This window comes from Triticum urartu, chromosome 7, assembly GCF_003073215.2.
Source record: "Triticum urartu cultivar G1812 chromosome 7, Tu2.1, whole genome shotgun sequence".
Classification (NCBI taxonomy): Eukaryota; Viridiplantae; Streptophyta; class Magnoliopsida; order Poales; family Poaceae; genus Triticum; species Triticum urartu.
The window spans coordinates 11,952,188-11,965,417 of NC_053028.1; positions in this window are offsets into that span (position 1 = coordinate 11,952,188).

Consider the following 13,230-nt stretch of genomic DNA (forward strand, 5'->3'; position numbering starts at 1 on the left):
CATACGTGGAAGGAAGAGAAGTCGTTGTGTACATCGCCAGACTCCAAAATTCTGTCAAAAATGAAAATCATAATGTCAGTATAATGCTGATATTGCACAACCATGGAAACCTACAAGTTATGAAAATTATCTTTAGGAAAACGTAAGGAAATCATCATGTTGCCAGTGCTTCATGGTTCGGTAAAGAGGCAAAAAAGCTGCCTGAAGCGAATCGTTCATTCCATAGAGAGGAGGAAAATTGTCAAAGCGTGGTTGCAGCTTCAGAACTGCATACTCTTGTATAATCTCCATCTCTGCTCTAATTTTGGGGTTGCAGTACACCAGTAGCAGTGTAACAGAAACAGATCCGACTATTTCAGAGGTTTTAATCCCAGTTTCTATTTCCTATGCTGCCCAAGGTATGTGCGTACTAGTAACAAACAGCAGCATTTGGTAGATTCCTTTCTTCATGTCGTCTGTCTATTCTGCCAAAAACTGCATGTCATTAAGTATACTAATTAATGATTAAGAGTGGCCAAGCATGAACATAACATGTTTTCCATGTCGGCAGTGTCATGAAATTTTTAGCTGTTGGGTTAGATCAAGTCAATTTGCTGTTGTACATTAATCATGAGTCTTGAATGTGTAATGCTACTATTAATTGTATGTTGAGTGGTTTTTCTTTTAGCTAGGACTTGTTCAGTTGAACAGTACATATAGTAATATTCCTCACAGATACATACCATGCTGGTCATATATGCCAGAGGGGCCCTAGACGAAATTATTATTTTGCCATGTGGTGGAACGTATGGGGTATAGGACCAATGGCCTCTGATCCCATAGTTAGCTCTGTTGCTCTAGTCACAATTGATGATGATTATAGAGGATACAAAACAGTGATATGTGTTTTGACAGATGGTTTGGCCTACTGTGGAGATCCTTTGGCCTACTGTGGAGCAAACCAGGCCTGAGGAGGCGCTGTCTAAGCTCAGTCTTCATTTATAAAACTTGCAAAATGAGAAGAGAATGAAGTGTTTGTTTGTAGTTGAATTTCTGTTCTACAACGCGTGGATATTAGTTTTAATCTAGTTTGCTTAGTTGGTAGGGGTTGCTCATTACTGTTTGACAGGTACTGAATGGTGGTAGAACATGTAGCTACGATCTTGTTTGCATCGAACGCCATTTATTTTAAAAAGCAGGCGTTGTGCCTTCTATGACAGCCCTGCTAGCTTATAATTTTCCGACCTCATTTTTGTTCTTGAAAATGCAACTTTATATATCAATTATGTCCACCTGCCTTATGATGCAGTCTAGGTATCAACTGAATGAATTCAAGTAGATATGTTACCTTTTGTAACAAACCTAAGAACTGAAGGTGCGACTGAAGCCACTGAAGCCTTGAAGCCTCCCGTCCTCAAGATCAACTGCTTCTAAAACCACACCTCAAGATCAGCTGAATAAAGAACTAGTTTCTGAGATAGAGCTCCTGTGCCTCAAAGATAGTGATAGTAAAGAATTGGTCCTGAAGCACACTGCCAGCATTGATAAGCTTGAGCACAACCGAGCTGGGGTACAGGGTGGCTGAGATTCATCCAGATTGCGATACCATTTTTCTGGGTTCATATGGAGGTGGTGCCTTGGCAGCGTATGATATGCGACATCAGAAAGTTGGTTGTATCCTTAATCTTGAGACAAACATTACACAATGGCACCAGTTTCTACCTTATGTTCCTCTTTTCTCAGAGTCATTAGCAGATGCAGATGGGCAGTAGTGTTACCCTGTAACTATTTGTGTGTGTGCTTCTGAATCGTCTTGAATTATCCCGCTCAATTTACTGGTGATTACACTCGTGCTTGCTTGATTTTCAGTTGAGACCAATGCCTTGTAAATCTACTGATTAAGCATCATGTCATTTGCAAAGAACACCATTACTGCTGTTCTGTTTTGCCTAGCATTGGCTGTTATTCTGGAGTCTGGACATGTGTTAGTTCCATGTGACTAAATTATACTGTAATGGTCTTCCTTTCCATAACAATCAGTTATTATGGTTATCCTATATCCTATTGCAGATTGTGAACCTGATAGTGTACTGAAAGGCTCAATCAGACTGGTTACTGGTGCAATGTCTAGTTGACTTTATTCATTCAGTATTGGTAAAACACCACCATAATAAAATTATTTTTTAGTACCAATTCACTATACTGAATAAACCGAGGAGAGAATAAAATCTCTGATAGAGCTTGCATGAAATGTCAGCAAAGATTCAACAGTGGTAATAACCACAGAATGGAAGCTAGGAACACTACTCATCATATATGTCTTCTCTGATTTCAGATCACAATCTAGGAGGCTCCGCTTGATAGCTTACGAATCAATCAGAATCACAAGCGACCCGCTCCGCTAGGGTTCCTACCCTCGCCGCCGCCGCCCCGACCTAGCCTCCCCGCCGCCGCCGGCCGCCGGGCGCACGCCTCCCGGCCCGCCCCGCTCCCCCCTCCCCCCCTCTCCTCCCCTCCCCTCCCGCGGCGCGCCCGCGCACGCCCGGGGGGCTCCCTACGGCAGCGGCCCTCGGCCCCGCCTCCCTCCCCTTCCCCCCGCCGTCGCCGGCGAGCTCCATCGGCCAAAGCCCGGGGGGCGCGGCGGCGGCGGGGCCATCCTTCCCGTCCGCTTGTGGGCGCCGGCGCGGGGCGGCTCCTTCGAGCGGCGGCTCTGGACGCCCGCGGGATCCAGCGGCGCGGTGGCGGTTTCGCGGGGCGGCGGGTGGCCGGCTGGTGGCGGCGCTCCGGCGTCCCTCGTTCTGCGCGAGGGGCGGCTGCGGTGCTCCTGTCTCGGGAGGTGGCGCGCGACCGGTCTCTTGCCGGATCCGTACGGATCTGGCTTTGGGGGCCGGCCGGCAGCGCCTGGCTCCGGTGGTGCGTGCCCGACAGCTCCGGCGCTTGGAGCTCGCCGGGCGACGCGGGTAGGGCAGCGACTGGGCGTGGCCGCTGCTCCGGCCGTGGGCGGCGGCAGGGGTAGGTCTCGGTGGTGGCCTAACGGTGTCGTGGCGGTTTCACAGTGGCTCGATGGATCTGCCCGCGGCAACGGCCGGCTTCTCTAGTGCCGGTTTGCCTGCGTTCGGGCCGTCTCAACCTTCACCGCATCTCCTCGTCGCCCGGGCGCTACCCCCATCAATGGGCTGGTCCTCTCCCAGCTGCGGTCCACCGCTCGTCTCGCGCCCGATGCCACAGGACCGAGCTCGTCTCGTGCACGATGCAGTAGGACCGAGCTCGTCTCGCGCACGGTGCAGCAGGACTGACCTCGTCCCCCTCTCGGTGCTGCAGGACCGAGCTCGTCTCGCACTTGGGGCAGCAGGATGGGTCGGTGGATGCCAGTTCTGGCTGACCTATTGGGTCTCTACGCTAGGGGTTGCCCAGCACTAGTAGAAAAGGGGGCAACGGTCCAGGCCGGGTCAGCCCATTAGTCCCGGTTCAGTCTAGAATCGGGACAGATGGGGGCATTGGACCCGGTTCGTGAGCCCAGGGGGCCGGCCGGGCCACGTGGGCCATTGGTCCCAGTTCGTCTGGACCTTTTGGTCCCGGTTGGTGGTACGAACCGGGACCAATGGGCCTGGCTCCTGGCCCACCACCATTGGTCCCGGTTGGTGGTACGAACCGGGACCAATGGGCCTAGCTCCTGGCCCACCACCATTGGTCCCGGTTGTAGGCTTGAACCGGGACCAAAGGCTGCCCTTTAGTCCCGCTTCATGACACGAACCGGGACCAATGAATTGCCTATATATACCCCTCGCACGCGAGTAGAGCACTTCACTGCTCTGTTTTTCTGGGCCGGCGAGGGGAGGGCTTTGTGGTGCTCTAGCTCACCTCCTATGCACACGAGGTGTTCGATGGAATGCCCGAGCCACAGTAGTTAAGCTTTCTCCTCTCGAAGCTCGACCTCAAAGCTCCATTTTCCTCGAGATTTGTCTAGATTTAGCGGTCCGTCACGCCCCACCCCCATCTTCACCGCCGTCGATCACCCGCGCCGATCTCTTCACCGACACCACCGTGGTGAGCCTCTTGTTCTTATCTTCTTTCTGAAAGGAAAAATATTCTTACTTGTATGTTTAGATAGATACTTGTATCATTTTCTTACTTTTATTATTGCATCTTATATAGTGCGATGGTTTTGGTATCCGCCCCCGTCGGCCCTCGTCCTGTCTATGATTCGGATGTGGTATATATATTATCTTTATAACTATTGGTTCATTTATTGTTTATGAAAATTATGCGGACCAACGTGACATAGATTTTATTTATCTAGGATGTATGTGAACTGGAAATTCCAACCGACCCTATTGTCGAGAGGTTAAATTTAGTTGAAGAAGAAAATAATTTCTTGAAGGAAAAAATAAAAAATTGAGGAGGAGAAGATGATATTGGAGTTGCATGTTGCGGATGTCGTCGATGATCACAAGATCAAGATGGATGCAATGCGCTTGAAGATTAGAAAGATTAGAAAATATGCCATTCATACTGAGGCTTGGTATCATTATGCCGTTGGATCAATTGTTACCTTGGTTGCGATTATGATCGCCTTTGTTTTTGCATTTAAATGTTTTACATAGTTTCAATGTATGGTTTAATTAATTAGATGCTCTGGAGAGCTATATGTTGTTAGATGAGAACTATGTATGTACTTTGGTTTTAATGTGATGATGAACTTTTATTAATTTGGACACTTAATTATATATAATGCACACAGATGAACCGGCAATGGATGTACGGTGACAGACACACCTCCGAGTACATTAAGGGCGTGCATGAGTTTCTCGATGCGGCTGAGGCAAACAAGCAGAATGGTTTTATGTGTTGTCGATGCACTAATTGTGGGAATACGAAGTCTTACTCTAACCGGAAATTCCTTCACACCCACCTGCTTTACAAGGGTTTCATGCCACACTATAATGTTTGGACGAGGCATGGAGAAATAGGGGTTATGATGGAAGACGACGACGAAGAAGAGTACGATGACAACTACGTGCCCCCTGAATACCGTGATGCTGCAACGGGGGGAGCTGGTGAAGATCAAGAGGAACCAGACGATGTGCCCAATGATGCTGCAACGGGTGAAGCTGCTGAAGATCAAGAGGAACCAGACGATGTGCCCGATGATGATGATCTCCGCCGGGTCATTGTCGATGCAAGGACGCAATGCGAAAGTCAAAAGGAGAAGCTGAAGTTCGATCGCATGTTAGAGGATCACAAAAAAGGGTTGTACCCCAATTGCGAAGATGGCAACACAAAGCTCGGTACCGTACTGGAATTGCTGCAGTGGAAGGCAGAGAATGCTGTGCCTGACAAAGGATTTGAGAAGCTACTGAAAATATTAAAGAAGAAGCTTCCAAAGGATAACGAATTGCCCGACAGTACATACGCAGCAAAGAAGGTCGTATGCCCTCTAGGATTGGAGGTGGAGAAGATACATGCATGCCCTAATGACTGCATCCTATACCGCGGTGCATACAAGGATCTGAACGCATGCCCGGTATGCGGTGGATTGCGGTATAAGATCAGACGAGATGACCCTGGTGATGTTCACGGCGAGCCCCGCAGGAAGAGGGTTCCTGCGAAGGTGATGTGGTATGCTCCTATAATACCACGGTTGAAACGCCTGTTCAGAAACGGGAAGCCTGCCAAGTCGATGCGATGAAACAGTGAGGACCGTAAGAAAGACGGGAAGTTGAGAGTACCCGCTGACGGGTCGCAGTGGAGAAAAATCGTGAGAAAGTATTGGGATGAGTTTGCAAAGGACCCAAGGAATGTATGGTTTGCTTTAAGCACGGATGGCATTAATCCTTTCGGGGAGCAGAGCAGCAACCACAGCACCTGGCCCGTGACTCTTGTTGGGGAACGTTGCAGAAAACAAAAATTTTCCTACTCGTTTCACCAAGATCCATCTAGGAGTTCATCTAGCAACGAGTGATCGGATGCATCTACATACCTTTGTAGATCGCGAGCGGAAGCGTTCAAAGAACGGGGATGATGTAGTCGAACACGACGTGATTCAAATCACCGGAGATCCTAGCACCAAACGGACGGTGTCTCCGCGTTCAACACACGTACGGAACGGATGACGTCTCCTCCTTTCTTGATCCAGCAAGGGGGGGGAGAGGTTGATGAAGATCCAGCAGCACAACGGCGTGGTGGTGGATGCAGGGCGTCACAGTAGCAGGGCTTCGCCGTGTACTACGAGGGAGAGATGTAACAGGGGAGAGGGAAGCACCAAAGGCTGAGTTCTGAAGTCCTCCCTCTCCTCAACTATATATAGGAGGGCCAAAGGGGGGGGTGCGCCAGCCTAGGAGATCCAATCTCCTAGGGGCGGCGGCCAAGGGGAGGTTTCCCTCCCCCCCAAGGCACTTAGAGGTGCCTTCCACCATTGGGACTCTTCCCTTTTGTGGAAACCTAGGCGCATGGGCTTTTGGGGCTGGTGCCCTTGGCCCATGCAGGCCAAGGCGCACCCCCTACAGCCCATGTGGCCCCCCGGGACAGGTGGCCCCACCCGGTGGACCCCCCGGGACCCTTCCGGTGGTCCCGGTACAATACCGATGACCCCGAAACTTGTCCCGATGGCCGAAACTGCACTTCCTATATATAATTCTTTACCTCCGGACCATTCCGGAACTCCTCGTGACGTCCGGGATCTCATCCGGGACTCCGAACAACATTCGGGTTACTGCATATAACATATCTTCATAACCCTAGCGTCACCGAACCTTAAGTGTGTAGACCCTACGGGTTCGGGAGACATGCAGACATGACCGAGACGTTCTCCGGTCAATAACCAACAGCGGGATCTGGATACCCATGTTGGCTCCCACATGCTCCTCGATGATCTCATCGGATGAACCACGATGTCGAGGATTTAATCAACCCCGTATACAATTCCCTTTGTCAATCGGTATGTTACTTGCCCGAGACTCGATCGTTGGTATCCCAATACCTTGTTCAGTCTCGTTACCGGCAAGTCACTTTACTCGTACCGTAATGCATGATCCCGTGATCAACCACTTGGTCACCTTGAGCTCATAATGATGATGCATTACCGAGTGGGCCCAGTGATACCTCTCCGTTATATGGAGTGACAAATCCCAGTCTCGATCCGTGTCAACCCAACAGACACTTTCGGAAATACCTGTAGTGCACCTTTATAGTCACCTAGTTACGTTGTGACGTTTGATACACCCAAAGCACTCTTACGGTATCCGGGAGTTACACGATCTCATGGTCAAAGGAAAAGATACTTGACATTGGAAAAGCTCTAGCAAACGAACTACACGATCTTGTGCTATGCTTAGGATTAGGTCTTGTCCATCACATAATTCTCCTAATGATGTGATCCCGTTATCAATGACATCCAATGTCCATAGCCAGGAAACCATGACTATCTGTTGATCAACGAGCTAGACAACTAGAGGCTTACTAGGGACATATTATGGTCTATGTATTCACACGTGTATTACGATTTCCGGATAATACAGTTATAGCATGAATAAAGACAATTATCATGAGCAAAGAAATATAATAATAATACTTTTATTATTGCCTCTAGGGCATATTTCCAACAGTCTCCCACTTGCACTAGAGTCAATAATCTAGTTACATTGTGATGAATCGAACACCCATGGAATTCTGGTGTTGATCATGTTTTGCCCTAGGGAGAGGTTTAGTCAACGGATCTGCTATATTCAGGTCCGTATGTACTTTACAAATCTCTATGTCTCCATCTTGAACATTTTCACGAATGGAGTTGAAGCGACGCTTGATGTGCCTTGTCTTCTTGTGAAACCTGGGCTCCTTGGCAAGTGCAATAGCCCCAGTGTTGTCACAAAAGAGTTTGATTGGCCCCGACGCATTGGGTATGACTTCTAGGTCGGTGATGAACTCCTTCACCCATATTGCTTCATGTGCTGCCTCCGAGGCTGCCATGTACTCCGCTTCACATGTAGATCCCGCCACGACGCTCTGCTTGCAGCTGCACCAGCTCACTGCTCCACCATTCAACATATACACGTATCCGGTTTGTGACTTAGAGTCATCCAGATCTGTGTCGAAGCTAGCGTCGACGTAACCCTTTACGACGAGCTCTTCGTCACCTCCATAAACGAGAAACATTTCCTTAGTCCTTTTCAGGTACTTCAGGATATTCTTGACCGCTGTCCAGTGTTCCTTGCCGGGATTACTTTGGTACCTTCCTGCCAAACTTATGGCAAGGTTTACATCAGGTCTGGTACACAGCATGGCATACATAATAGAACATATGGCTGAGGCATAGGGGATGACACTCATCTCTTCTATATCTTCTGCCGTGGTCGGGCATTGAGCCGAGCTCAATTTCATACCTTGCAAAACAGGCAAGAACCCTTTCTTGGACTGATCCATTTTGAACTTCTTCAAAATCTTATCAAGGTACGTGCTTTGTGAAAGACCTATGAGGCGTCTCGATCTATCCCTATAGATCTTGATGCCTAATATATAAGCAGCTTCTCCAAGGTCCTTCATTGAAAAACTCTTATTCAAGTAGGCCTTGATGCTGTCCAATAGTTCTATATCATTTCCCATCAAAAGTATGTCATCTACATATAGTATGAGAAACGCTACAGAGCTCCCACTCACTTTCTTGTAAACGCAGGCTTCTCCATAAGTCTGCGTAAACCCAAACGCTTTGATCATCTTATCAAAGCGAATATTCCAACTCCGAGATGCTTGCACCAGCCCATAAATCGAGCGTTGGAGCTTGCACACTTTGTCAGCATTCTTAGGATCGACAAAACGTTCCGGCTGCATCATATACAATTCTTCCTTAAGGAAACCATTAAGGAATGCCGTTTTGATGTCCATTTGCCATATCTCATAATCGTAAAATGCGGCAATTGCTAACATGATTCGGACGGACTTTAGCTTCGCTACCGGTGAGAAAGTCTCATCGTAGTCAACCCCTTGAACTTGTCGATAACCCTTAGCGACAAGCCGAGCTTTATAGATGGTCACATTACCATCCGCGTATGTCTTCTTCTTAAAGATCCATTTATTTTCTATGGCTCGCCGATCATCGGGCAAGTCAGTCAAAGTCCATACTTTGTTTTCATACATGGATCCTATCTCGGATTTCATGGCTTCTAGCCATTTGTCGGAATCCGGTCCCGCCATCGCTTCTTCATAGTTCGAAGGTTCACCGTCGTCTAACAACATGATTTCCAAGACAGGGTTGCCGTACCACTCTGGTGCAGAACGTGTTCTTGTGGACCTTCGAATTTCAGTAGGAGCTTGATCAGAAGTATCTTGATCATCATGAATAACTTCCTCTCTAGTCGGTGCAGGCACCTCAGGAACATTTTCTTGAGTTGCGCCATTTACCGGTTCAAGAGGCAATACTTCATCAAGTTCTACTTTCCTCCCACTTACTTCTTTCGAGAGAAACTCTTTCTCTAGAAAGGATCCATTCCTGGCAACAAAGATCTTGCCTTCGAATCTGAGGTAGAAGGTATACCCAGCAGTTTCTTTAGGGTATCCTATGAAGACGCATTTTTCCGACTTGGGTTCGAGCTTTTCAGGTTGAAGTTTCTTGACATAAGCATCGCATCCCCAAACTTTTAGAAACGACAGCTTAGGTTTCTTCCCAAACCATAATTCATACGGTGTCGTCTCAACGGATTTCGACGGAGCCCTATTTAAAGTGAATGCGGCAGTCTCTAAAGCATAGCCCCAAAAAGATAGCAGTAAATCGGTAAGAGACATCATAGATCGTACCATATCTAATAGAGTGCGATTACGACGTTCGGACACACCATTACGCTGAGGTGTTCCAGGCGGCGTGAGTTGTGAAACTATTCCACATTTTCTTAAGTGTGTGCCAAATTCGTGACTCAAGTATTCTCCTCCACGATCTGATCATAGAAACTTGATTTTCCTGTCACGTTGATTCTCAACCTCACTCTGAAATTCCTTGAACTTTTCAAAGGTTTCAGACTTGTGTTTCATTAAGTAGATATACCCATATCTACTCAAGTCATCAGTGAGGGTGAGAACATAAAGATAGCCACCGTGAGCCTCAACGCTCATTGGACCGCACACATCAGTATGTATGATTTCCAATAAGTTGGTTGCTCGCTCCATTGTTCCTGAGAACGGAGTCTTGGTCATTTTACCCATGAGGCATGGTTCGCACGTGTCAAATGATTCATAATCAAGAGACTCTAAAAGTCCATCAGCATGGAGCTTCTTCATGCGTTTGACACCTATGTGACCAAGGCGGCAGTGCCACGAGTATGTGGGACTATCATTATCAACCTTACATCTTTTGGTACTCACACTATGAACATGTGTAGTAATATGCTCGAGATTCATTAAGAATAAACCATTGACTATCGGAGCATGACCATAAAACATATCTCTCATATAAATAGAACAACCATTATTCTCGGATTTAAATGAGTAGCCATCTCGTATTAAACGAGATCCTGATACAATGTTCATGCTCAAACATGGCACTAAATAACAATTATTGAGGTTTATAACTAATCCCGTAGGTAAATGTAGAGGTAGCGTGCCGACGGCGATCACATCGACCTTGGAACCATTCCCGACGTGCATCGTCACCTCGTCCTTCGCCAGTCTCCGTTTATTCCGCAGCTCCTGCTGTGAGTTACAAATATGAGCAACGGCACCGGTATCAAATACTCAGGAGTTACTACGAGTACTGGTAAGGTACACATCAATTACATGTATATCAAATATACCTTTGGTGTTGCCGGCCTTCTTGTCCGCTAAGTATTTGGGGCAGTTTCGCTTCCAGTGACCCTTCCCTTTGCAATAAAAGCACCCTGTCTCGGGCTTGGGTCCATTCTTTGACTTCTTCCCGACAGCTTGCTTGCCGGGCGCAGCAACTTCCTTGCCGTCCTTCTTGAAGTTCTTTTTACCCTTGCCCTTCTTGAACTTAGTGGTTTTATTCATCATCAACACTTGATGTTCCTTCTTGACTTCTACCTCTGCTGATTTCAGCATAGCAAATACTTCAAGAATGGTCTTTACCATCCCCTGCATATTGAAGTTCATCACAAAGCTCTTGTAGCTTGGTGGAAGCGACTGGAGGATTCTGTCAATGACCGCGTCATCCGGGAGATTAACTCCCAGCTGAGTCAAGCGGTTATGTAACCCAGACATAGTGAGTATGTGCTCACTGACAGAACTATTTTCCTCCATCTTACAGCTGAAGAACTTATCAGAGACTTCATATCTCTCGATCCGGGCATGAGCTTGAAAAACCATTTTTAGCTCTTCGAACATCTCATATGCTCCATGTCTCTCAAAACGCTTTTGGAGCCCCAGCTCTAAGCTGTAAAGCATGCCGCACTGAACGAGGGAGTAGTCATCAGTGCGTGTCTGCCAAGCGTTCATAGCGTCTTGGTTCTGTGGGACGGGTGGATCACCTAGCGGTGCTTGTAGGACATAATATTTCTTGGAAGCTATGAGGATGATCCTCAGGTTCCGGACCCAATCCGTATAGTTGCTGCCATCGTCCTTCAGCTTGGTTTTCTCTAGGAACGCGTTGAAATTGAATACAACGTTGGCCATTTGATCTACAAGACATATTGTAAAGATTTTAGACTAAGTTCATGATAATTAAGTTCATCTAATCAAATTATTAATGAACTCCCACTCAGATTAGACATCCCTCTAGTCATCTAAGTGTTACACGATCCGAGTCGACTAGGCCGTGTCCGATTAACACGTGAGACGGACTAGTCATCGTCGGTGAACATCTTCATGTTGATCGTATCTTCCATACGACTCGTGTTCGACCTTTCGGTCTCTGTGTTCCGAGGCCATGTCTGTACATGCTAGGCTCGTCAAGTTAACCCTAAGTGTTTTTGCATGTGTAAAACTGTCTTACACCCGTTGTATGTGAACGTAAGGATCTATCACACCCGATTAACACGTGGTGCTTCGAAATGACGAACTGTAGCAACGGTGCACAGTTAGGGGAGAACACTTCTTGAAATTGTTGTAAGGGATCATCTTATTTACTACCGTCGTTCTAAGTAAACAAGATGCAAAACATGATGAACATCACATGAAATTAAATAATAATAGTGACATGATATGGCCAATATCACATAGCTCCTTTGATCTCCATCTTGGGGCTCCATGATCATCCTGTCACCGTCATACTCATCGACATGTAAGTTGTGATTCCTTGTATAATAGCATGAACATCTCATACATCACATATAGATCATTCATCATTCATCACAACTTTGGCCATATCATATCACAAAGCAATTGCTGCAAAAACAAGTTAGACGTCCTCTAATTGTTGTTGCAGGTTTTACGTGGCTGAAGTAGGGTTCTAACAAGAACGTTTTCTTACCTACGTGAAAGCCACAACGTGATTTATCAACTTCTATTTACCCTTCATAAGGACCCTGTTCATCGAATCTGCTCCAACTAAAGTAGGAGAGACAGACACCCGCCAGCCACCTTATGCAACGTGTGCATGTTAGTCGGTGGAACCGGTCTCACGTAAGCATACGTGTAAGGTTGGTCCGGGCCGCTTCATCCCACAATACCGTTGAAGCAAGATAAGACTACTCGCGCAAGAGAACTACGCATAGACCTAGCTCATGATGCCACTGTTGGGGAACGTTGCAGAAAACAAAAATTTTCCTACTCGTTTCACCAAGATCCATCTAGGAGTTCATCTAGCAACGAGTGATCGGATGCATCTACATACCTTTGTAGATCGCGAGCGGAAGCGTTCAAAGAACGGGGATGATGTAGTCGAACACGACGTGATTCAAATCACCGGAAATCCTAGCACCGAACGGACGGTGCCTCCGCGTTCAACACACGTACGGAACGGATGACGTCTCCTCCTTTCTTGATCCAGCAAGGGGGGGAGGAGAGGTTGATGAAGATCCAGCAGCACGACGGCGTGGTGGTGGATGCAGGGCGTCACAGTAGCAGGGCTTCGCCGTGTACTACGAGGGAGAGATGTAACAGGGGAGAGGGAAGCACCAAAGGCTGAGTTCTGAAGTCCTCCCTCTCCTCAACTATATATAGGAGGGCCAAAGGGGGGGTGCGCCAGCCTAGGAGATCCAATCTCCTAGGGGCGGCGGCCAAGGGGAGGTTTCCCTCCCCCCCAAGGCACTTAGAGGTGCCTTCCACCATTGGGACTCTTCCCTTTTGTGGAAACCTAGGCGCATGGGCTTTTGG